The 25,478-nt window shown below is 41.0% G+C and overlaps 1 pseudogene; it reads right to left on the bottom strand.

Moving 5' to 3' along the window:
- Positions 1 to 25,478, bottom strand: part of LOC142458502 (fructose-bisphosphate aldolase A pseudogene) — a 173,257-nt pseudogene that overhangs the window by 19,933 nt on the left and 127,846 nt on the right.

The raw sequence follows: 25,478 nt of genomic DNA, 5'->3' as shown, positions 1-25,478 counted from the left end.
AGCCTTTGGTCTTTCCGTGTTCTATGATGCAATCTCTGGCATTGTTTCTGTAACCAAGACATGTTTTCCAACTTCAATTCCTTCTATTTTTTATTTATAACTTTTGCATTCCAATCGCCATTATCAATTCATCTTGATTGCATGTGTGATCAACTTCAGACTATAGAAATTGGTAAAAATCTTCAATTTAGTTTTAAAATTAATTAATGGTCACACTAACTGGTGTTCCTTGCACGCACATGGATTTTACCCATATAATCAATGCTCATGGAAGCAGCAATCAAGAAAAGCAGCAATCAAGACATATTGCATTGGGAAAAGCTGTTATGACAGACTTCTTAAAATGTTAAAGAGTATTGAAGACTAAACGCACCTGATCTACACCGTGATATTTTTTTGTTGTCTCACAGGTATGCAAAAGTACTTAGAGAGGAAGACGACTGAAGAAGAATTGATGTCTTAACTTTGCCTCACGTCCTCTTGACATGTTACCAGGTGGAGCCATCCGTGGAAAAGGACATAATGTTTGGTAAAGTGGGGGGCGGGTCATTGAAAAGGAGTATCCTTAATGAGAAGGATTGACACATAGACTAACAATGGGCTCAAAATAGGAATAACTGCGATGATCGTTCAAGAACAGGCGGGTTAAAAAAACCAAAACTTTTTATCGGCATTTCTTACTCGTTCCAATGTCTCCATTCACATGCAGTTCTGCTGTTCAGTCCCATCAGGTGGGGTTCTACATTCAGCAATGCTACCAACTCCTCTCCCCCTACCCCACTTCCTATATTCTCAGGGAACCATTACTCCTGTCACTGTGTCTGATGGGTCATCTCTCTTGACTACCATGTACTGAGCGATCTTAAATATACAAATGAGCCAATGCAAATCTAACATGATTAATGAAGTATAACACATAAAAACCTTAATAGTAAGGGGAGGGAATCTTAAAGGACTAGAGGATAGTTATGTGGTTCATCAGTGCCATATCACACCCTGGATTTATCATCCTTTCCATGTGGCCCTTCTGAGAGGGGCTGTCCAAATCTTGCTCATGGAATTTGAGTCTCCACTACATCCACTCCTCTTCATATCAATTTGGTTGCATATTTTATGAACTTCTGATACCTCTTCCTGTTGGCAACTCATGATCACCCAGGATGGAGTGCTTCTTTCAAGTGGGCTTTGTTGCTTCCCTGCTCGATGGCCACTTGTTCAACTACAACAGGCAGGTCTTTATCCTGTTCTCCTTGGGGTTGCCATGAGTCAGAACTGACTGGATGGCATCTAGCAACAGCGTCCTCTCTGGTAGTAAATGGAGGTTCTAGGATTCAAAAACTCTAAGTGTCATCCTGAACTACTTCCTGTCTCACCCGGGCATCATTAAATTCCCTTTCTCCGCTTCAGAATACATTCCTAATTTAGCTACTACTTTCTTCTATTGTTTCCAGTCTGGGTCAACACACCACCATCTCTTGACTAGATTGTTTTAATAGACTTCCTAAAGGATCTCTCTGCTTTAATATTTGACCCCTTACAGTTCATTCTGTCTTTAGTGGTCCTTTAAAAATATTAACTTAGATCAACTATGTTATGGTATTAACTCTGCTATGGATCAACTGTTATGGTATTCCAATTTATGCTGAGTAGAATCCAAAGTATCTTGGATTTTCTTGGACTACAGGTTACGACACAATCTTATCTTCATTCTTCCCTTTGCTCACGACACTATTTGAGTCTTATTTACCTCCATGCTCTTACTGGATCTCTTGTACTTTCTCTCTCACTCCCTGGAAGATATTTGCATTCCAGGCAAACTTCTCTTGACCAAGATGCTTATTACAATACTATTATAGATGCTTTATCTCTCTACTCTATCACATTCACCACACACACACACACGCACACACACACACGTGCGCGTGCACACTCACTACCCATCCATGTTAGTATCCTCTGACTTTACAGTTTTTTACTCGTCTATTTTGTTGCTCCTCACCTTGAGCATGAATTTCTTGAGATTGGGGGATTTGTGATTTGGATAGAGCACTTCTCTTTGTTCTTGGCAAAAGCAGACATCTAACACATATTTTGAATGATGTATCAAGCTAGTTATACATTCGGGAAGGTTGACCTGCAAGATTTCTGTGATCTCTTTCCTTAAAGTACTAACTATCAATGTGTAAGAAAGGTGCTCTAGCTTGCTTATCAGACAAATGGCTTGATTTGACTAAGTCTTAATCTTCTAATGGTGCCTGTCAACTCACATTTCCCAATTCACTGGGGAAGCACTTTCAGGTCAACACAATGTTTATCTTCTTATTTTTCTTCCTACCCTGGTTGCCTTGACTACATTTATATGAATGTTCCAATTTTCTTTATGTACATCATATCTCCATCAAGATTTGGATGAAGGAATAGAAACAAATCAGATTCTTTTGTTGGTCACATACTTTTCACATTTTCATTCACCCGTATGTTATTTTTAAGGTGCTCTGGTAGTACAATGGTTTAGGAGCCTAGCTGCTAACTGCAGGGCAGGTGGTTCAAAGGCACCAGCCAGCTGTCCCTTAGGAGAAAAGTGAGTGTGCTCTCTAAAGATTTACAGTCTTGGAAGTCCTTTGCAGGGTTGTTATTATTCAGAACAGAATCAATGGCTGTGAGTTACACATTGTTTTAGAAAATTGAGAGTAAATGGCAAATATTTTTTTGCTTATACCTTTAGGCCCATGATATGGAGTCTCACCTTCTCTTCTTCTTCTTTTTAAAATCTATTTACTGGGAACTCATAGGTGTCATAAAATCCCGTAGTTCAATCACATCAAGCAGTTGTACAATTGCTACCACAATCAGTTTCAAACATTTTCTTTTTTCTTGAACTCCTAGATACCAGCTCTCCCTTTTCCCCTCCCTCCCCCATCACACTCCCTAGGAAACCTTATTCCTTTTTGTTCTATAATAGTTTTCCCCTTTCCTTACACAATCCAATATATCCGTTCACATACAATTCTGTTATTCAATCCCAGCAAGTGGAGTTAAACAATCATCAATGCTATCAGCTCCCCGCTCCCTCTTCTCTCTTCCTGTACCCTCAGGGAACCATTGCTCCTGTTACTGTTTCTGAAAGGTTACCTATCTTGACTTTCACACACCAAATGATCTTAAATGAACATACACAAGTCTAACATATGTAATGAGGTAAAACAAATAAGCCATAATAGTAAGGAGAGGAAGTATTGAAGAACTAGAGCTACTTATATGGTTCATCAGTGCACCCTGGATTTATCATCCCTTCCATGGGGCCCTTCTGAGAGGGACTGTCCTATTATCTTACAGGTGGGTTTTGGGGTTCCACTACATACATGTCCCTTCACATCGATTTGGTTGCTTGTTTTTGAACTTCTGATACCTCTTCCCATGGACACCTCATGATCACACAGACTGGTGTGCTTCTTCCATGTGCGCTTTGTTGCTTCTGAGCTAGATGGCCACATGTTTAACTACAACCCTCTAAGACCCCAGACTCTATGTCTTTTGATAGCCAGGCAACATCAGTTTTCTTCACCACATTTGTTTATGCACTTATTTTTGTCTTCAGTGATTGTTGTCGGAAAGGCGAACATCACAGAATGCCAGGTTATTAGAACAAACCATTCTTGTATTGAGGTAAGATTTAAGTAGAGGCCCAGAGTCCATCTGCTTCCTTGATGTCTTTGCACATATATACCTATACAACTAAATACATATATGTTTATATGCTTTTCTTCTTCCCTCATTTTCCCCTCCTACCCCACTATTATGTTTCCCCATCACTCACCTCTCAGTAATTTCTCTCAGATACAATTCGATTGATAAAAAATGACCAGAAAAGCAATACCCTTATCATCAATTTTAGAACACTATTATTCCCCTGTACCCATCATTGTTGGCTCCTTACTCACCTGCCCCCACCCACCTATGCCCCCCAGAAACCATTGGTCCAGTCGTTGTCTCCTTAAGATTGCCTTTCCTACCTATCTTGAATAGATAACTGGTCCCCCCAAACAAACAAAACAACAAACATACAGATCATCACAAGACTAACAAGGATCCGAACATAGAGCAGATGCCGCTCTATGCTAAGCAGAGAGATCACCTTCTCGTCTTCTCTCCCCAAACAATATGTGCTCATTACCCTACAGTTTTTCCATCTATCTTTATTGACTATTGTTTTATTTCTAACTTCAAAAATTATTTAGAAAATTATAAAATATCGATTTATAGCTTATAGTCACGGAAGTATTAACTTCTCTTAACTCTTTGCTGAAGACTGGGAGCAAGGGAGTTTCCCTTTTGCATTTTCCACAATAAGAAAGGCTGATATTTCCTTGAAGCCTTCCATAATTTAGACTTGGATTCTAGCCTTTCACAAATCTACCTTCAATCTAAAGTACAACTGAAAACCTTTATTTTTCAGAAACTCTGTCTTTCTTAGCTAATCCATAACTTTGACTTAGTCTATTTTGGGGGGAAGGGGGAAGCTTCCCCCTCCTTTATTGATTGTTATGAAGTGCTTTATAGTTATTTGCCAAGAAGAATTTAGCTTGTGTTGGTTCTTATTATTTTTCCAAATATCTCACTACTACTTGCACCTTTAAAATACTGGCAAAAACCACACACAAAAAATATATGTATTTTTTTTAAACTTTGAATAACGATCATGTCTGTGTTGGAAAATCCTGGGGAAAAACACAAGGCCATGGACGATCTCCTATGAATATCGCGGTTCTCACTGAGAGAACTTCAACTTACCATGATTCCTGGTGCAACTTTGATGACTTCTTGGTAAGTTTCAGCGGTCTTTGCTTTGGGGCTAAACACAACCAGGTAGGACACTAACAGTGACAAAAAGGAAGATTCAATTACTTTATTGATTTGTAAATATGTATTAAGTGCCCGTGCTGGACCATGCAATGTGTTAGATAATGGAGCTTCAATTGTAATCCATTTCCAACAATATCGTTAGTTTTCTGGAGCTTAGCTAGTCGGGTAGAATGAAACATCGTGGTCCAGAAAGAGAAATAGCTTCATATGAAAACTGTCTGTTAAATGATGGCTATGATACGTGGTTAGGAAGATAGGGTCACGTGGGGTTCTGTAGGCCAGGAATGAGTAACGTCTGGACAGGTGCCTAGAAGAAGGGCACCTCTGTAGTTCCCCAAAAGTGGGCTAGGAAGACTCTGTAGGGGAAGTTCATGAGAACACATATGCTGCAGAGACGCTAGCGCCGTTTTCTTTGAGGGGGAGTGAGACAGGATGGCTGCTGATAGTCAGCACAGAGGTTCTCAACTGTTTCTTGAGCAAGTTTTGAGTGGGTAAAATGAATTGTGATCTGAAAAAAGAGAGTTAAGTAGGGAATGAAGGTGGTCGTGGGTGGGAAGGCCGTGCAAAGAGCCCTCCAGGCAGAGAGACCAGCTGTGCACCAGGCCCTGGAGCAGCTGAAGGAAGGAGGACCGGCTGCAGCCAGAGGTGGCGATGAAGAAAAGCAGACACAGGTCAACCAGGTCAACCTCCAATAGGTGGGCCGTCGTCAGGCATGCGTACTGGATCGCTGTGAGTTGGAATTGAATGGGAGGCACCTAACAAGATCAAGAAGTGGTCTCACATGTCTGGGGAAGAGGAGGAAGGAGTCCAGTGGGGTATAACAATGGCATGAAGAGATCTGTGTTTGAATAGATCTCATCTTGCTGCAATGTGCACGCTCAGCGACTACTGCAGCGATGGGTAAGAGATGCAGAGCCACCAATAAAATGATTTAAAAAAAGAGAGATGCAGACAGATCATGTCAATACCAATAAAAACATGTCATGAAATCAGGGTAAAATGCTGACAAAAATCCTGTTGGACAGAAATATTGTAAAGGGAAAGTGTATATGGTATGAAGAATAGGATTCATGAACCTTAAGCTCTATGGTAGGGTTTCTTGTCTTAGTAAACAGCACAGCACAATTTAATTAATTATTTCTTTTAAAATATAATGATGGTTTCCATTATGATGGATTATATGAATTTTTATAAAGAGAATCTGGGGTGATGAACTGACCGTGCTGGGGAATTAGCAAGATGGCTTTAATGTTTTTAATGAATATTAGGCTTGTTTCTTATTCTTTATTTTGTTTGCCTAAAAGTAAATCTCATTAACAGTATAGGTAAGTGTTTCCTTCTCCATTCTCTCACCAGAAATAGATATTTCATTGAGAAATCAAGCTTGGCCAACCTTGTAGATAAAAAAATTTTTAGTAGTATTTTATTATATCATTATTTAAATTTTATTAGATTTTTCTTTCAGAATTAGCAACTATTTCTCAAGATAACCACTACTCAAATGTCTATTGCATTCCATACAACTTTTTATTGATTTTCAAGTACTCATTACATAGTAAATCTCCTTTAGCATTTTAATAGGATGAAAACATTCTGTCTTTTCAATATATTTTATTGTATTGCTTACATTTAACTTAATGAGGAAACGTCCTCCCACCCACAAACTTTAGAAAATGATTGCCAAAGATTATACAAATTCAACCTTTTGCAACTTCATGCATGAATGAAGCATGCGGAAACTGGCTGATCATTTACTTTTTTTTTAACTTTAAAAATTAACACAGCTTTATTTGCATATAATTTTTATACTATACAATTCAATAGTTTAAATATATTAAGGGGCTATGCAATTATCACTACAATAATTTTTGAAACATTTTCTACACTGTTACAACCATTATTATTAACTCCTCATTGCTCCCAATCTACCTTGCTGTACCCCTAAGGAATTTGAAAGTTTTTTTGTGTTAATCTCTTGCTTGTAATATTATCAACCTTTTTTTAAAATAATAAATCTTTTTATTGGGGCTCATATAACTCTTGTCACAATCCGTACATACATCAGTTGAGCAAAGCACCCTTTGATCATTTGCTTTCTAATGTGGCATGCCACCATGACTTGCAGGACTGAGTCTGAATCTACTCCATGGCAGTGAGCTTGGTTCAGTTTGAGCAATTAGAATATTATGGTTAATTGGTAATTATATTTATCATAATAGCTGATAAACATGCTGGTAAATGTTTTGCATTTTGCTTTCTTGTAGTTTTGGCATACTTTGTTGGTGTAAATACTCCCATTAGGTTCAATCTCAAGCGACCAACTTGAAATTGCATGATGGACTCTTGAAAACTGGTATTGTCATCAGCACACCATTGTTTGAAGCAATGCGTGAAACTCCATCAAGGCAATTAGGTCCTGTTGGATGTAGTTGTATTGCTTCACATGTCACATTTTTCAAATATTGAGTTTATGAACACTATTTGATTCATTGGAAAACCTTGTCTACCAAATTAGTTTGTCAAACAAAATTTTCTTGTACATTTTCTGTTTAAAACAATGCATTAAGAAAAATTCTAGGAGTTTTCAGATTAACTAGAAACTAATTAAATGTTGCAATTCAGAGTTATAAGATAAATGGGGAATATGACACCTGGGCGAATAAAACACATGACAAAGGCTCATAAAAATTTGAATGAATCTTGAAAAAAAAAGAGGTATGCACTTGCATTAATAAATATCTTCAAATGCCTGAGATGTGATATGTAAAAACAAAACAAACCACCAAATACACGCACACTTCCCCATTTCCGTGAAGATACAGCGAGAAAATAAACACACTCAAAGAATCTTTGGTTGAAAGTAGACCCACTGGTTGTAAAGAGCTTTACTGGCTGTAAAGATCAGCAAGGAGGTAGTTTATATTCTCCTTCTTCTATCTCTCTGTTGAACGTAATAGAATGCTCCTGTCTGGAAACATCGGGTGTGATTTTATAGGAGGTCTAATGAACCTCATGCCTTGAAGGTACGGTAAGTCGTTTGTTTTTCACTTGAGAGAAGGAGATCGGATTAAGGGAACACAAGTTAAGAGACACTGAGCAACATGGAGTCCTTGAACACGCAAAGTTAAAGTGCCCCCACCCAGGTGAATGGCTTCCCGTGTTTCAGCGGTGCCGAAAGGAACGCTTCAAGATGGGAGCAGAATAGCTGGAAAATTCATCCAGTTACTTGGAAAGATCAGCGTAACTCTGGCTCAAGAGTCACCGTTCCCACTTGTGTCTTGTCTCCAAAAATAAAAAACGAGGAAGCCACCAAGGAGAGCCTGTGGTACCATCAATCAACCTGACTATTGTTAGAAAAACGGGTAAGGGTTCTGAACCGCGTCTAGCGGTCCTGACCAGCCCTGTCCACTCACCTTGAGAAGAACCAGAAAAGTAAGAAAACAAAAGGAATTCTTTCTCTCTCCATCCACCAGTCCTCAGCAGTGTTCTCTTAGGTCTCCTGGCATCTGGGCCAAGTTGCTGGGTTACAGGCAAATAGAATCAAAACAAACGCTAAAAGGTACTCTTTTGGCTCTTAACGCATCGGAAAGGTCTTCTGCCTTCCATCCTTCATCCTCGCCAGTTGTCAAGGTCCTTTCTCTTTCTTCCTGCGGGACCCCTCCTGATTAGGAACTTACTGTGGAGTGCAAGAAACCCTGAATTACCAGGCCATTAGGTTCTCTAACTTCCTCCTGAACAGAACCAGGAATTCTAGTTGCTTCCAGGCACACTATCTTTTGGTGGAGTTACCTCCTGGCTCCAAACCTCTGAAAACTGGTGGGGAACGGGGACACTTCCACAGCTGCTTTAACCCTTAGCTCTCCATTTTTTCCCGTTGCCAAGGATAGATTGCCAAGGAAACAAGTGGTATTTTCCACTCAGGACTGAAGTGCCAGATTTCAGTGATGGACTTCCTGCTTCTCAGCACTTGTGATGTGTTAGACTATATTTGAACTTGGACAGGAAAGCTACAGGCATGTTTAGAAGTTTGGGAAATAAGATCTATGGCAAAAGTCAATCAGTTCGCCAGTTTGTCAGCCCACAGGGTGCCAAGCACTTTAATAGAATCAGGGCATTCCAGCTTGCTCTGCAGAGGTGACAAGCACCAGGATGATTTGTTCTGGAGAAGTGTGAGAGGAATCTGTGTAAATCCTCCAATATTTAAAGAGGCATTATGCAGAGGGTGGTGACCCACTGTACTCTAACACCACGGAGGTCAGAGCAAGAGGAAATACACATGAAACATCGGCATTCTATTTTTAAGGAAGAACTTTCCCAAAGTGCGGGCTGCGGAACAGCTTGATGGGCTTCCTAGAAGGATGATAAATCCCCCATCTGAAAGCTGGACTGAAAAGTCTGTTGACTGGGACGGGTCGATGTGTGTGTGTGTGTGTGTGTGTGTGTGTGTGTGTGTGTGTGTGTATCTTAAGACAGGAGCTGACTATTTTCTGATGTACAGAACTTCTAACCATGACTGATATTTTAAAAGCAAATATTCATTACATTTCTGGAAAGGTCAGAGATATGTGTTATTATCCAGTGGTTTGAAAAATCTGAAGCAAGGAAGACAAGGTATCTTTCAGGAACACCCAAAATACAACTGTGAGAACAAAGACGTGTATATTGGATTTATGTATTGTGTTTATTAAAAGTTGGAAGACTCCAGAATCAATTTTATAATCATGGCTCAACGAGATGACTGCATCTTCCTAAAGTTGATTTCTAGCATTTTTTTTCTCTTCCCTTTCATCATTGTGACTGCTGCTCTTTGAGCTGCTGCTGTGTGAGGCACTGGGTACAATGCTTAGTGTATGTTTTTTTCTCTTAATCCTTACACCAATTATGCAAGGTATGTATGGTTAATTTTATTTATCGGATGATGAAACTGGGGCTGAGAGAGATTCTGCAACAACTTGTCTAGTTGCAGCAACTCAACTCGTTAGTTCATGAAGCCTGGATTAAAATCCTGATATTTCTGAACCTATTGTTCTCAGTCAAGGAGACTATGTATGACTCAACTGGTGTCATGTCCAAAGGATTTCATTATCATTGATTAAAATATCATTCATACGTATTAACTTTACTCAAATGAAAACATGCACAACATAAAACATACATGAATCGTCCGTGAAACGTCTTTAAAAATGATTGAAATCAAAATATGTTCCAAGTAGAAACCGCTTTAAATCCCTTCTTCCCATTCTATTCCTGAAATGTGGTTTTTTTCCTGATTATAGTCTTAGGACATAGTTCATTGAGGTTGCATCTCATAACATAGATAGGCTTAGCTTTCGACATCCTTCCTGTTGGCCTGTGTCTTAGTTAGCTAGTGCTGCTATAAGAGAGAGCCCACAAGTGGGGTGGTAACAGTGACTTTTTCTTTTACCATTTAAGAGGCTGCATGTCTGAATTCAGGACAATGACTTTCAGGGAAAGTGTTTTCTCTCTATGGTGGTTCTGGGGGTCAGGTCCTTGCCTCTCAGTTTCTGTTTTCCGGATCCTTGGAGAGCTCCCGTGACCTGGCGTCGGACTGCCTCCATCTCGGCTTGGTCGCTTGCTCATTTTGCTCTTTTGCTATCTCAAGACATAACCTATTGTCTCAATGACATTGAAAAGAAAACTCATTCCCAAATGCTATTATAGTCACATGTATAAGATTTAGGATTTATAAGAAAAAAATTGGGGGTGGGAGTGGGATACTGTACAATCCATAACTGCCTGTATTTCATTTTGAATACTTTTATTGAAGATTACAATCTGAATGAGGTATGTCTTTTATTAGGGCTTCTGGACAACCCCAACTGCCTTTCAAGAAAGACTTTTGATATTTGACCCTCTTTAGCAGGAGCTTCCCCCCTCTTCTCTTGAAGGTGACTGACAAGTTCACTTCATAATAGGCCAGGGCTGCAAGGTGGGACTAGTGCTGGAACAAAGGCAGATACTTTGGGTTCTGGAGCTTTTAAACTATTTACGCCTTGGGCTTTCATTTGCAAAGTACAGATCTAACTCGTTGTCCTCAAATTGATTCTGGTCCATAGCAACTCTGTAGGTCCGTCTAGTGGAACTGTCCTGTAGAGTTTCCATGGCTGTATTCTTTACACACTGTCAGATTTGTCTCACCCAGAGCAGCTCGTGGGATTGGATCACGGACCTGTGAGCAGCTGAGTGCTTAATCGGTGCACCACCAGGCCTCCTGAAAGTATCACCCTCTCTCATCGAGTGAATTCTTGCTCACAGCTACCCTATTAAAAAGCGAAACAAACCCACTGCCATCAAGTCAATTCTGACCCATGGTGTACCCGATAGGACCAGGGAGAATTACTGCCCAGGGTTTCCTGGACGGTGACAGTTCCTGGGAGCAGGAAGCTTTATCTTCTCCCTTTAGCAGCTGGTGCAGTCGAACTGCTGACCTCGTTGTTAGCGGCCCAACTTGGAACCTACAAGGCCATCAGGGCTCCTTGGGTAACTTTAGAGAACAGAATAAAACTGCCCCATGTGTTTCCTAGATGGCAAGTTCTCCTCCTTCTCCCGAAGTGCAACAGGTAGATCCAAACTGCTGGCTTGTAGGCTGGCAGCTGAGTGTTTAACCCACTAGGTCACCAGAGCTCCTCCAAATGGCATCCCTTTCAGGAGGGAGGGAGCAGTTGGCGAGCAAATGTAGAAGGCATATTTTATTTGGGTAGGAATGTAGTAATGATCTTAATATCTCACAGGGGTTAAGAAGTTTCCTGTGATAAAGTAAGCTAGTTAATTATCTCTGTTGCTCTTTGCATCTGCTATGTTAAATGAGATATGCCTTGGCTAACCTTAAACCTAGACACTTATGGAAATTAATTAATTTTTTCATTTGACTTACTTTTATTATATTTCATAAGAAACAAGGAACCTCCAAGGATGACGAATATAATTCTATTGACCTTTTGCCTCTGCCCAACCAGACTCTATTGTCTCCATAAAACGTGTTCTTCCCATATCTTACATCTTTATCATGATGTCAGAATATACCTAGTTTTAATCCCAATGGAATATTTTGGAGCTAGTCTCTCTTTTTTTTTCCTACTCTCTCTATCACAAACATTTCTGCCTTCCCCAATTCAGTTGAACTCCAAATATACCGGATTCTATCCTAAGATGTTCAATGAATCCATCTCCTACTTGCTGTCCTCGCAGCCACTAGTCGAGATAAGGCCTTGATTTGATGTTGCCACGGCTGCTGAATCCTTCACTGAAGGGTAAATATGAACAAGGCTTCCATCCAAAGCCATTGCCTATGAATTTGCATAGAAGAAAAAGTTAAATCCACAACAGCCTACCTGTTTACCACACTTTTCTGGTGACCTGGGCTGCTACTGCAAGTTTCCACCTTAGGAGCGAGTTTAGATAGCATGTCTATCCAAAGGGTGGCTTATGGCTGGAGTAGACGTTGGTCTGGTGCAGGCTCCTTTTCCCTTGTTTTTTGGTTGTCCTTCTGGGATTGCAGAGGTTGACAGAGGGTGAGGACCAGGCTCAGTCATGTCGTAACGTACTGGCTGGATGGGTGGGAGGATCATTGTAAGAAAGGGAGGCCAGGGAGCAAGATCTTCCCCACCCATCTTTTCATATGAGATCAAGAACTTTCCTCCTGTTTCTGCAAAAGTTTCTGCTCCAGGATTTACCTTTGAATTCATGAGCTTAACCCATGACTGAAGTTTAGTCTATTCCTAAGGAGTGGAATTGAGAAAGGGAAAGAGAATGAAATGTTCCCCCAAATGGTGTTTATGCCATGTGATGAGTCAGGAAACAACTCATTAAAAACATACCACATGAAAGATATCATCTAGAAGACTTAGGTGCCCCTGACCCAAGCCATGATATTTTCATCGGTCTTCTATGCATGCAAAAGCTGAGCAATAAATAAGGAAGACCAAAGAAGAATAGATGCATGTGAACTATGGAGGTGCAAAGAATATAGTGTCTTGTGGCTTACCAGAAGAATGAACAAAATGATTTCTTGGAAGAAGTGCATCTAGTAGACTCATGAGAAGCGAAGGGCTCCTGAGTCAGTTATTAGGAGAGCTCAATCCTTGGGCAAAGGTTTGGTAAATCACAGAGTCAGGAAAAAAAGTGGAAGGCCCTCAGTGGGATTGGTTGACACAATGGCTGCAGCAATGGGCTCAGACATAGCAACGGTTGTGAAGTTGGTACGGGACCGTGCCAAGTGTCAGTCTGCAGTACAGAGGGTCACTATGAATTGGAACTAGCTGGATATTACCTAAATACTAAACTATGGAAAAGAGTAGCACAGCATTGCAAACATGTAGTAACATAGACTGAAAAAGAGTTGAATAGAATATTATAAATTATAAGAATATATGGCACAAGGTCAAGATATGACCTTTTAATGAAACTTTGTTCTAGTTGTATGTAGGCAAAAGTTCACATATGCGTGGATGTCTTGAGTCATAGTGTAAACATATTTGCAATGAATCATAGTATCAAAATTTGGAAATTGACAGGCTCGATTGCAAAGACAGCACTCTGCTTCTAGTTTCTCCCTGTGTCATATCTTCCATCTGCCAAATTGCCACTTGGATAGTCTTTTCACAGCAATGTGATCATACAATTGCCTTGTGTAATATCGCTACTCATAGGACTATTTCATGAGTTGGATATCCGAGATCATCAGTATCCTGCTTCCAACTATTTTTTCAGTCTAATTCATTCATGCATTTCTTCTTATTGTTAATCAAGCTTTCTATTTAGAGGTTCTGAAAAGATTGTGTAACAGCGCTCAACAAAAAAGGCCTGGTTTGTGGCAGCCTGGGGATTGGTTTTGCCACCACAAGAATACATCTATCCACACAGCCTTGTCAACCTGACAGCACACCTCTCTTGCCCCATGCACCTTACTCCCATGAGTCACTTTTGTTTTTGCAATTGCAGAGGGACATGAAAGGACAGCGATTTGACGATGTAGAAGAGGTGAAGAAAACAATGAGGGAGGTGCTGTCAACCATCCAAACAGAGGCATTTGAAAAATGTTTCCAAGAATGGAATTGCAGGTTTGACAAATGTAATGTGTGTTAAGTGTAATGGAGAGTACTTTGAAGATGATAAGGTTGTTTTGAAAAAAAAATTTAGATACATAGCTTTGACCAAAAAAATTCCATTTTGGGGGGGATACCCCCTCATATAACCAGAATGCTCCTTAGAGGCAAGGATGGCAAGATGCCAACTCAGGAGCTTTGGACCCTTAGGAAAAATCAGTCCCTGGAGAAGAACATCATGTTTGGTAAAGTAGAGGGGCCATGAAAAAGAGGAGGTCCCTTGACAAAGTGGATGGACAGAATGACAGAAACAATGAGCCAAACACCAAAAGAAGGTTCGGGGTGGTGCATGCCTGGGTAGTGTTGTGCTCTGCTGTACACACGGGTTGGTGTGAGTCAGAACCGACCGGATGGCACCTAACAACAACAACAACAACAATTGAAATAGAGCTGGGAATATATTTATAGGTTCAGTAGTAGGGTAGCAGATGGACATTGGGCCTCCTCACACATACTCCCCCAATACAATAGCACCTTGCCCAGCTAAACGGTCATTGCATGATAACCACCTTCCCAACATGATCACTGAAGACAGACGTGTGTAAGCAAACGTGGTGAAGAAAGCTGATGGTGGCCGGCTATCAAAAAGATATAGCATCTGGGGTCTTAAAGGCTTGAAGGCAAACAAGTGACCATCTAACTCAGAAGCAACAAAGCCCACAGAGAAGAAGCACACAGCCTAAGCAAATACAGGTGTTGAACGAACCAGGTAGCAGACACCAAGGAACAAAAACAATCACTGTGTGATCACCTTCCCCACATAAACGCTGAAGACAAATGTGTGCATAAGCAAGTGTGGTGAAGAAGGCTGATGGTGCCCGGCTACTGAGAGATATAGCGTCTGGGGACTTAAAGGCTGGAAAGCAAACAAGCGGTCATCTAGCCCAGAAGCAACACAGCCCACACGGAAGCAGCACACCAACATGGTGATCATGAAGGGCAGAGGAGACCAGGTCTCAAATAACAAAGGCAGGGAGTGGGGGGGGGGGGGAATCACATCACCGAGAATGAGGGGGAGTGCGAGATGGGGACCCAATGCCCATCTGTAGACAGCTGGACATCCCTTGTAGAGGGGCAGTGGGGAGGAGTGAATCACTCAAGGTTCAGTGTAGCAACAATGAAACTCAAAACCTTCCTCTGGTTCTTGAATGCTTCCTCCCCTCCCAATTATCATGACCCCACTTCTACCTTGCGGACCTGGTTATACCAGAGGATGTACAGCTGTGCAGTAGGGATCTGGAAACACAGGGAATCTTGGACGGATGAACCCCTCAACACCAGTGGTGGGAATGGCGACACCGGGAGGGAAGTGGGTGTAGAAAGGGAGACCCGATCTTGGAGATTGATCTGTAACCTCCTCTCTGGGAGATGGGCAATGGGAAGGTGGGTGAGGGGAGATGCCGGGCAGTGTAAGATAAGATAAAATAATTATTTGTAAACTATTAAGGGAGCAGGGGGAAGTGGGAAGTGGGGAGGGAGAGGGAGGGGAAAAAAAGGAAACCGAGCTGATTCCAGGAACCCAAGTGGAAAGGCGAATTTTGAGAATGACGAGTACAACGAATGTGTAGGGGTGCTTTGCTCAATTGATGTATGTACGGATTGTGATGGGAGTTGTATGAGCCCCAATAAAAAGATTTATTAAATAAAATTAAAAAGAAATAGAGCTGGGAAAAGAGCTGCATAATTATCTTAGTAGTTAACTCTCTCCTATTTGGATCCTTTATTTTCATTAAGTGATTTTTGTATATTCAGTCTTTTCACTCTTTCTTCCCCCAGCGTATTCTTGCAATGTTAAAACTAACCTGCTGGTTGAGAGTCCCCCACCGTGGCTTTTTAGGAGGGGTATTTGTTTCGTTTTTCTCAAGTGAAGGGGCTTTGATTACACGGAGGCTATCATTGTAAAATTCCTACCCACAGAGGATCCTCCTCTAGACGCCCGGCAGATAATTTGTGTAGGGTTTGTGTAACCCCCATTCATTCGTGCCTTCTTCTTTTCAACTAATAGTTACTCATTGTGCCAGATACTGTGCTGAGCGTTTCATGTGGCTAAAGACAGAATAACAGTCAAGTGAGGAGCAGAGACGAAATCCTACATTCTCGAAGCAGAGTCTGATTATACAGTACTTCCTTTGTTAACTATAATTGCTTGTTACCTTACGACCCTCTCCTTTAATTAGAAATGCCAATACAGGAAAATGTTCAACTAGGCCTCACACCTATTATCAACAGTATGATATGTCAAAATTGCAAGCAATTGTAGAAATATACACTCATAATAATAGTGATAATCATAATAATGTGCCTAACATGTGACTGACACTATGACAAACACCTTACATTTAACCATCAGACTGTCAGTTCTCTCAAGGCAGGAATTGTGTGTATGTGTTGTTCATGTCTGCATTTCCAGTGTCTTGCAAATAGTAAAAATTTTAAAAATCTTTTTTGATATTTACTTTTAAAAAATTCTTTTATGCATAGACAATGGAATGAACCCACGGAATGTCCACGAGATAGGTATTATTTCATCTGGGGATTCAATTCTGGTTTTGACAGATAAAGCATTCTTGGCAAAACTAGAATTTAAATCCAGTCCTGATTAACTCCAAGATCTGTGGTTCTCCTGACTGGGCAGTGATGTCTCCGGTTTTGTGAATCCTACGTCTCGCTAAGGAGAACTGCTGAAGCAACGGTGAAGCAGTGGCCCCGCTGCTGTCCACAGGACTTGGTGGAGCAACTGATGCCCTTCTGCAGGGCCAGTGCTCAGAGGGAGAGTCCGAGAATACACAGGAAGACGTTCCCCTTGCCCCTGAACCTTTCTGGGGTCTACTCTTTCAGGAAAGCCACCATTATGTCAAGAGAGGACGCTACAATAGGACCTGGTGGAGGGTCTAGAGTTGGGACTACATGACCTCTGAAGGCCAGTCCAGCAATTGAAGTTTATGATTCCAACCTCTGACCAAATTGCCACGGTGACTGAGATGCTCTTGAATGACCTGTAAATGCATTCAGGCCGACCAATGTAGTGCTAAAGGAAAGAGGGGGAAAGAGAAACTTCCTATGTCCCCAATTAAAAGGCCTTTTCTGCGGGTGCCTTTATCTAAATGGCGTGAGGAAGAATAACTTAGCAGACTTCAGAGAATGTGCTGCACTCCCCATAGCACCCCAAGAAGGAAACACTCTGTACTCATTGAATTTCCTACATGGAGTCTCATTCAGAATATTACCAAAGCACACAGGAATAATAACTTCCCAAATTTCACGTTGAAAGGACGGGCCACAATGCACTGAAGACCTGCTCTGTGCCTTTTACTGGACACAGACACAACAATAGAAGAGAAAAGCTCTTCAGCCTCCAGTATCTCAACTACTGTAAATAACTGGGGCAAGATATCAACCAATATGGCAGACTCAATTGATCATTAAACAGAGGTGAGAATAATGCGTTTTGGAAAAGCATAGATTCAAACTAAGACACAAGGGACACGTTCCACGGAGAAAGTAGGCTTTACGTGGAGCCTTGAAAAAGAAACAGCAAGTATACTAAGGAAACCTAACCGAAACACAAACACCTAATCAGAACTGGACAAAGGCCTTGGAAAAGCAATTTCTTTAAAAGGCAATATAAATGACAGGTGAACATGAAAAAGTTAACCTTCCCAGTACTCAGAAAATGCAAATTAAAGCAATACAAATTTACTTTTCATCTCTACACCTAGTCAACTATTTTTAATGAAAATATGCAATATTGACAAAAATGGCCACATTTTATGCACTCCTTATGAGAGAACAATCAGGCAAGAACCTGGAAAATGTTAATATAATTTCAACCAATATCCAAATCTAATATTTTATTCTAAGGGGGAAAAATCAGAGGGACTCATAAAGACATACATCAAGGCATTATTTATACAAGTAATATATTAGAAACTCTTTAAATGTTCACTTATAGTTATGTACTATTTATAGAGTTATATATAACTATACTAGTTATATAATGATGTGTAACACATTTTAATATATTTTGTAAGAATATTGAATGACATTGGAAAATTTTCACTGAATATTAAGTAAAAAGAAAGGTTTTAAATATACATGTGCATACTTCTTCCAAGATAGATTTGTTAATCCATGGTAGTTCCAATATTCTTTGACAGCAACACAGTTCAAATGTGTTGATTCTTCTTCAGTTTTCCTTATCCAATATCTAACTTTCACATGCATATGAGGCCATGAAAATACCATGGGTTGGGGTCAGGTGCACCTTAGTCCTCAAACATCTTTGCTTTTCAACACTTTAAAGAGGCGTGTGCAGCAGATTTACCCACCACAATGTGTAATTTGATCTCTTGAATACTGCTTCCACGATCATTGATTGGGGATCCAAGCAAGATGAGCTCCTTGACAGTGTCAATCTTTTCTCCATTCATCATGTTCTTACCTATTGGTACAGTCAGGAGGATTTCGGCTTTCTTTACATTGAATTGTAATCTACACTGGAGGCTGCAATCTTTGATCTTCATCAACAAGTGTTCAAGCAAGGTGTGGCATCTGCACATTGAAGCTTGTTAATAAGTCTTCTTGCAGTCTTGATGCTGCATATAAATCTTCCTATAATCTAGCTCCTTTGCTTCTTTGACTCTTTGCTCACTTTACAGATTGAATAAGTATGGTGGTAGCATAAAACTGTGACACACAGCTTTCCAAAAAAATGAGGCAGTATTTCCTTAATCTGTTTACACAACCGCCCCTTGATCCATGGACAAGTTCCCCATAAGTACAGTGAAAGATTATGGAATTCCCATTCTTCTGAAAGCTATCCATAGTTTGTTAGGATCCCCACAGTCAAATGCTTTTGATAGTCAATAAAAGACAAGCGACCAACCTTCTGGTATGTTAGGTTAGATCTTGAAACGTCCTTTGTTGATGAATGCAATACCATTCTTCTAGATTGTATCATTCCCAGCAGAGTAAACCATGTACTTTTCCAATTCAAAATGGTCAATAGCAGTCCATTTCGGCTCACTAACATCTAGGATACCAATCTTTTTGTGCTGTTTCATTTTTTACAATTTCCAATTTTCCTAGATTCATACTTTGTACATTTCCAATTCCTATTATTAGTAGATTTGTTGCAGTTGTTTCTTCTCATTTTTGTTGCACCCCACGAGCAAATGAAGGTCTTGAAGGCTTTGTGCCCACAGGCTTCACTTCCTTCACATCATTCTGGTGGACTTGGCTTTGAGAAGGCAGCTCTTCCTCAGCCATATTTCTTAGGCCTTCAGTATCTGACAATGTTTTGATGCTATGCAAAAGATTTCCAGCAACTAATTCGTCTGAAGTGGACATCCAATTCATTCTTCATAGTCTGTGCTAGTCTGGAAGCTCTGTGGAAGACTGTTTACCTTCAGTGACCCTGGTGATATTTGAAATACCACTGGCATATTATGCTAACCCCCACAGTATGACAGACTGACAGACAAGGAGCGGATGTTTCTCAATGGGTGCATCTAAGTGTCACTGTTTGAGTTAGCAATTTATAATACTTTACTATGTGAGGGGGGGATGGATAAGTAAGAAGAGAAGGCCGTATTTTGTGGAAATAATTTTTATATTCACTTATAGCATATCATTGATTGCATTTAGTAATGGAAAGAACATGTGGTATAGTGCTCTGAAAGACTTCTGTCATGTCAGATTTAAATTCATAAAGGCAAATTTGTTTATGTGAGTTAAATTCCACTTCTACAAATACTTGGCAAAAAATGAAAATGCCCAGGTAATCATTTTTCTTTATAAAATCTGCTCACATAATATAACTATTCATGCAATATTATAAAAATCTGAACTTTGATTGAGTTTAAGGACATGGAATTTGACCCATTGACTATTTAACTATGATTTAATTGGCATATTTCTAAAGTATCTGGAGAAATCTTCTCTTCTTAATAACATCTGCAAATGCTAGGGATTATTTAAGTTGATTTTTTACTTTCCTATTTAAATTAATGAATACCATGGAAAAATGATGTGAGCATGTTTTTACCCTTAAAGAGACATAATAACTAACCAGCAGGCCAAGGGGTGTTGACAATTAACTCTGAAGGGAGTTATCTCTTTCTCCCACCCTCCATCCCACTATCACCTTATGTAAATATTATAAATTACAAGTACAATATAAATTTACCGGAATACTCAGGGAATTAATATTTGCCCTATACATTCAAGCACACATACGCGGTTCATGTGTTTTCTTTCTTTTTCTTTTGCCTTTTAAAAGAAATATGTGTATACTCTCATTATGTACCGAATGGAAATCAGAGAAACCGACACTTCAGGGACCTACCTCGCCTTTCACAATCGATCTATACAGGAATGCTCATGTATCTCCAGCCACAATTGTATGCATGTGTGCACGATGATTACGCACGGTGTGTAAAAGCTGTGTTATGGTGGGTGCGCACAAGGAAAATAGAAATCAGCACTAGTGGAAGCCCGGCATGGTGTGTGTAGGTAATGTAATAGCTTCTTTCTGCAAGGCCTCCTAGGTTGGCTGCGGCATCCCAATTCTGAGCTAAAACCTTCATTGCTATTCCAGTCATAGAACTCAAAGATGGAAAACACCTATTAGGTTACTTCGTTTATCCCCCAAGGGCCAGCCCTGAAGAGTACTCTGATAGCATATTTTGTTTCTCCTCCTCTTTCTCCTCTTTCTCTCTCCTCCTCCTCCTCCTCCTCCTCCTCCTCCTCCTCCTCCTCCTCCTCCTCCTCCTCCTCCTCCTCCTCCTCCTCCTCCTCCTCCTCCTCCTCCTCCTCCTCCTCCTCCTCCTCCTCCTCCTCCTCCTCCTCCTCCTCCTCCTCCTCCTCCTCCTCCTCCTCCTCCTTCTCCTCCTTCTCCTTCTTTTTCTTCAGGATTAGGCCTACCATTGTCTGCACTGGTAGAGTTTCAGCCTCTTTTTTGTGGATAAGTATATTCTCCTAAATAAACATTTATCTAACATTTAGATACATTTTCCAGTTTTATTACTGTTGTGTGCTGGTAATCAAATCTAAGCAAACACCCACCTCCCCCTTTTATCATGCTAATCATCGGGTCATAGCCTCCTAAGCAGTGCGGGGGTGGGGGGGGGTGGGGGGGGGGTGGGGGGGGTGGGGGGTGGGGGTGGGGGTGGGGGGGGGGGTGGGGGTGGGGGGGGTGGGGGGTGGGGGGTGGGGACAAGGCTCCTAAGCAGTGCGGGGGGAGCTAATCACAATCTCTCACATCAAAAACTGACAATATGCTGGACGTTTCTGCAAGCACTAGATGCATTTCATTCTTATAAGCACGTGCTGGGGTCGGTTCTAATAACCCTCACTTTAGTGAGGAAGCTGAGGCTCAGGTACACTTGCCATAAGTCACGGGATTGAGCAAGGAAGGAAGTTGGGGAAGCATCCAGTAGTTGTGCTTCAGAACTCATGCCCAGAACCAATAAGCTGATTCGTGTCAGGAAAACGAAGGAAAGAGAACACGCTGAGGAATTAGATGGCTAACTTTCAGTCACAATAATTATGGCAGAGCCAATATTCATATTAGAGTCTATTTTTGCAGACTATCAATTCCTTTGTCTGGTTGTGAGTTAGTCCTGCCTTCCAATTTGAGGGCTTACGTGTATTAAATAAGAAAAGACGTATTACTTCTGAGCACAGCTCCGATGAGAAGCTGCTGCCGTTAGTAGGTGCGGTCTAGTCATTTCAGATTCACAGCAGCCCCGTGGCCCATGGGAGGCGCGGCCCGGTCCTGCGCCATCCCTCTCATTGAGGACCTTCTTCCTTTGGGCCGCTCCTCCGCTTTACCCAGCCGGATGTCCTTCTCCGGGGACTGGTCCCTCCTGACAACGCGTCCAAAGTTTATGAGGCGATGTCTTGCCTCCCTGGCCTCTAAGGAGCATGCTGGTTGTACTTCTTGCAGGGCAGGTTTGTCCCTTTGGTAGTCCCTGGTACTTTAACAAACATACCTAGGGGACATCAGCAATATTATCCCTGTTTTAGATCCTCTTCTAAATCCGGACTAAACTTTGGCAACTCCCGGTCACTGTATCGCTGCAATCATTGCTGAACAACTATCAGCAAAATTTTACTTGCATGTGACCCTAATGATATTGTTCTATAATTTGAGCATTTGTTGGGTTACCTTTCTTTGAAATAGATATAAATGTGGATCTTGATCAGGCCAAATGGCTGTCTTCTAAATTTCAGAGCATAGATTTTCATTGTCAGTCCATCAGTCTCCTGAGCCTGGTTTTTTGGTTAATGACCTGTTTTCTTCATGCCTGATGTTCTTGATCACCCCCAACAGCTCATCGGGTCCTCAGTCATCAGTGTTCAGTGCATCAAATCTGCTCTTGAAATGATCTCAAAATCCAGGTAGGATAGACTCCAGGTCATATTTTGGCTCTTGTCGACTTGTTTGAATTTTCTTCAACTTCAACTTGAACTTACATGTGAGCAATTTGTGGAGTGTTTCACAGTCATCGCCTGGCCTCATTTTCTCTGGTGAGATTGAGCTTCTCCATAGTCTCTTCCCACAGATACAGTCGTTTTAAATCTATGTATTTCATCTGGAGAAGTCCACACCGACAGTTCCTGTGTGTGTTATTGGAAAAAGGTATTTGGGATGAAGAAGTCATTGGTCTCGCAAAATTCTATCATGTGATTTCCAACTTTGTTCTCTAACCAAGACCATATTTTCCAACTACTATTGTTTCCTCTTTGTTTCCCACTTTTGCATTTTAATCATCAGCACACCACATGAGTGTCTGATTCTAAAAGGCCGATATCAGTCCAGTTCAGCTCACTAATGCCTGGAATTTCAATCAATCAATATGAATTCCATTTCATTATACAACTTCCAGTTTTTCTAGATTCATACTTTGTACATTCCAAGTTCTGAAGGCTAATTGATGTGTACAGCTATTTCTTCTCATTTTTAGTTTTGCCTTATCAGCAAACGTAGCCCCTGAAGCCATTCCTCCCACTGGCTTTACTCCATGCAGTCATATGACCCAGTCTCCCTCGAGAGGACAGTTTTTCCTCTGCCATCGTTTGATTGCCTCCAATCTTGTGGAGCTCGTCTCCTGGCACTATCTCTGAAAATGTTCTGCAGTTATTCATGAGGGTTTTCAGTACCTGACCGTCTTCCAGTGCTACCATTTCTCAGTAGTGGCCAGCCGATTCCTTCTTTGTGGTCTCTTCTTAGTCTGGAAGCTCTGTTCACTTTGGGTGACCCTGAGGGTATTTGACATGCAGTAGCGCAGCTTCCGCCATCACAGCCCCCCTCAAACCACTACAAGGGGTGGTTAAAGGCACATAATCAATATCAAATAGAGGTTCTTCCTTATAGTCTTGCTCTGTGTCGGAATCAGCTTGGCAGCTGTAGATTTTGTTTGGGGTTCCATTTTAATGTTATGGCAGCAGGTTAGCCCCCATCTTACTTTTCACCAACTCGTCTACCATTCTGAAATAAAAAGATCCAGAGAATGGATCTTTGTTCTCCATATCAGGTAATATGTTTGAGTTCAGAAGTGTTCAAGATTTTGTGATCTGGAGCGCGGTCCTTGTTGGATTAATCAGAGGCGCAGTCTGAAAAGTGCCTCCATTTTATTTCATGTTTAGTTGGCAGAGACCTATGTGAGGACAGTTCCTAACCAAAAAATTAGGCTTTGATTCCAAAGTTTGCTGCAATGCAGAATTTTGACCAAGTTTTCTTTCCTAATTCACTGTTTTAAATTAAATTGGGGCAATTAGATTAGCTCATCCAGTCCTTTTCATCACTAAAATAATTAAACTATCATATAAGAATAGTCTATCAGAATGACAATAGATGATTTGCTTGCCATAGCTAAATTCCTCTTTCATCCCTGGAAGAGGTTGAGTCAGGTACTGTAAGTCCCAATAGTGTTTGTTAACAGAATTTTAGAGACCTCAGCAATTCCCACCTACCATGTGCTCTGTGAGAAACAATGAGATATACAGTCTCAGAAACCCAAAGGGGCTGTTCTGCTTTATAGCATCGCTGAGAATCAGAATTGACCCCAAGAAAATGGGTTTAATTTGGGGCTATAGGGAAGGCTCAGTGCAGTGGATGAAACATTTGGTGCTAACGGTAAAGGCAGGGGTTAAACCCACCAGAAACTCTGTGGGAGAAGGCTGAAGTTCTTTGCTCCCCTAAATAGTATCATCTTGGAAACCAGAGTGAGCGATTCTACTCCATCCCATAGAGTTACTCTGAGCCAAAAGTGATTCCACAGTTTGGTTTGGTTGTTTTTTTATATACTCATAGTTCCTTACACCAAATTAGAATATTAGTTGTACTGCGGTCCAAGAGATTGTCTCTCTAAAATTAGAATTGACTCACAAAAACGATTGTCTAACTCGGCTGGACACTGAAATCCTACATTCACGAAGAGTTGGAGACAAGAGTCTATGCTGTAGCTGTGTTAGGGATGAGGCAAGAACATCCAAGCTGCGATAAGAAGTGAAGAATGACGCAGGTGCACAGCAGAGAAAGAAGCCACGTGACTCAGAGAATTCGAGATGGAATCAGTCGGTGCCTAATGACTTCCCGTTCATCTAAGGCCTCTTAAACTTGTTTTTGTGGGGTTTTGTTTCAGGCAATAACACTCTTCCTAACAACGTGAATGTTCCTAGCCCAGAACCCTTCTGCACTCAGCGTTAGCCTTTTACTAGTCTATGTGACCTCTCAAAGGGTAGCTAGGCTGGAACACTGACACTTGGGCAAGATGTCATTAGGAGAGAGCTTGGAAACTCAAAGGAGACTAGAGGGAGGCCTAGCTTTGATAAGCGTCTCGTGTATGCGTGACCTCTAAGGACTTACTGCCACCTTCTCAGCCCTTCCCGGCCACTTACAATTCAACACCCTCATTCTTATTTACACCATTGTCATCTTCAATGCATTTTAATTTTTTTTCTACTTGTACACATTTTATTTCTCCTTCATTGCACCAAAAGATGAGTCGTAGAGAATCGTAGGTTCACGGCTGGAAGAGAACAAAGCCATCGAGTCCCCAGGCTCAGAGTAGTTAGTTGCCTGATGACGCTGGGGTAGGAAGAAAGTGCTACTGGGTCTTGAATTCATTTTCTGATTTCACTAGTTTTTCCACTGGATCATGGTTGCTACTAACCCAGAGGATTCTTTTCCCTCTGCTCAGTTCAGCAGTGACCTCCTTAAAATGCAGAACTTAATTGCATATTTGCTGCCTTATTAACCTGACTTGTACCTTTTTGTTATTGTTATAAGGGGATATCAGGTCAATTCTGACTGATAGTGACCCTCTAAGACAAAGTAGAATTGCCCCAAGGCTGTGAATCTTTTAAAAAAATAATCTTGCCTTGTGGTTTCAATAAAATTATACACACCGGAATTTCAAGAAGTTCTATACCGACTGTTCAGTGACACTGATTGCATCCTTCACAAGGCAAGAACATTCTCAT

The sequence above is a fragment of the Tenrec ecaudatus genome, chromosome 10 (genome assembly GCF_050624435.1).
Source record: "Tenrec ecaudatus isolate mTenEca1 chromosome 10, mTenEca1.hap1, whole genome shotgun sequence".
NCBI lineage: Eukaryota > Metazoa > Chordata > Mammalia > Afrosoricida > Tenrecidae > Tenrec > Tenrec ecaudatus.
The sequence above is the reverse complement of the archived record's forward strand: the minus strand, read 5'-3'. Positions and strand labels throughout refer to the sequence as shown.